Below are 1,963 nucleotides of genomic sequence, written 5' to 3'. Positions count from 1 at the left end.
AATATCAAGCATTTCATTTCCAACACCCCTAATACAATGCACTTGTAAACTAGAACACACACACACACACACATACACCCCCCCCCCCCCCCCCCCCCACACACACACACACACACACACACACATCAATAATACAAAGAGGACACCACATCTCCTTCATGTGGCTCCACCACAACCAGCCCCCTGAGATGCATAGAGTCAGCAAAACATGTCACCAAGTGAGACACATTCAGTCCGTGTTAGTGTTGGTACTTCTGTCCAGGCAGGCACCAAACCGGGCACTTCAGGAATCCAAATGACTGTTTGTCATCAGCGTATTCTGAGTATTGACTTCCTGTGACACTCTGGGTTGACCGAGGTCCCGCTATACCGAGCAGTCGGAGCAACGGAGCATCGGAATTGCTTCGAACCGTCGCCAAATCAAGCTAATTGGCCTTGTCCACATAACCGTTGAAAATAGCCCTTTCCTCTGGGCACGGCTCTGGCTATTTACAGAGGAGACGTTCAGCCGGGTGCGACGGGGGGGAAGGCGGCTTTCACAGGAGACAGAAGGCTTCGAGAAGGAGACAAACTGGAGTTAAAGGGAGAGCCGAGGTAACAATCAATCAAGGCGGTTAACGATCAAGACGATAAACGGGGTCATTATTTTTTATTTGTGTATATGCTCAAATTAAAAAGCTAATAAAAAAGGTGTATTTGTACTTAAAGACCACTTCTTATTTGAAAGAGATATTGCGGCGCCATGTAAAGATGCACATTTACATGAAGCAGTTATATTCCGGGTATAAATAATGGATGACACACACACTCAGTGTGTGTCACTCAGTGACACACACACACACACACGCAAACACTGTCTGTGTGTGTTTGTGTTTATACATGTTTGTACACACATCTTTGTACACACGTCTGTGTGTTTGTGTGTGTGTGTGTGCGTGTGTGTGTGTGTGTGTGTCTACCTGGCTCTCAGTGACACACACAAACACCGTCTGTGTGTGTGTGTGTGTGTGTTTGTGTTTATACATGTTTGTACACACATGTCTGTGTGTGTTTGTATGTTTATATATATATGTGTGTGTGTGTGCGTGTGTGTGAGAGTGTGTGTGTGTGTGTGTCTACCTGGCTCCTGTGTTGATGAGCGTGGTGCACTCATGCAGTTTAGTTGGGTCAGGTGGAAACACACAATGATTCAGCCAAACCAATAGGGAACTCATGCTCTGGAATGTTATCATCTGTAGTATCGCATGCAGACCATAATGAGACAGAGGGGCTAACGCGCACGTGTATGTGTGTGTGTGTGTGTGTGTGTGTGCGTGTGCCCGTGTGGTGTTGTGTGTGTGTGTGAGAGAGAGAGAGAGATGGGTGAATGACTGTGTGTGTGTAGTCTTGCCAGGCCTAAATGGGTTGAACTCACTCCAGCTGTTTGCCTGGCGAGACCAGGATCATCGGCACCGCCCACAGTGAGGAAGATAGAGAGCCAGGAGGCAGGAGGAGGAGGAGGGAGGAGAGAGAGAGAGAGGAGCGGGGGAGAGAGGGAGCTAGGTGCCATTTGATTCTCGTATAGCAATCAATGGAAAATTAAGTGATGTATTGTTAGCATATGCGTGTGTGTGTGTGTGTGTGTGTGTGTGTGTGTGCGTGTGTGTGTGTGTGTGTGTGTGTGTGTGTGTGCGTGAGTGTGTGTGTATGTGTCGGCAATAGTAATAGGTCTTTCGCCACTGTGTCCCGGATTGATTTAGTTTATGTTTTTTTTAATTTATATATACACAATCGCAAAACAATCTCACTTTTCTGTATGAATTATGTATTCCAAGTTTCGAGTATCAATGTACTCTGATCATACTTCAAACAGCATGCATGCATGCGTTAAACACCAACAGTTACTTGTTTGTCTGTTTCCTGACTTTGTTTTGCAGCTGTAAATGTGGGCATAGTTACGTTTGATTGCATTATGTAAAATAAA

This window comes from Micromesistius poutassou, assembly GCF_964030765.1.
Source record: "Micromesistius poutassou genome assembly, chromosome: 3".
In the NCBI taxonomy this organism is placed as follows: Eukaryota; Metazoa; Chordata; class Actinopteri; order Gadiformes; family Gadidae; genus Micromesistius; species Micromesistius poutassou.
This window is presented reverse-complemented; position numbering follows the sequence as displayed.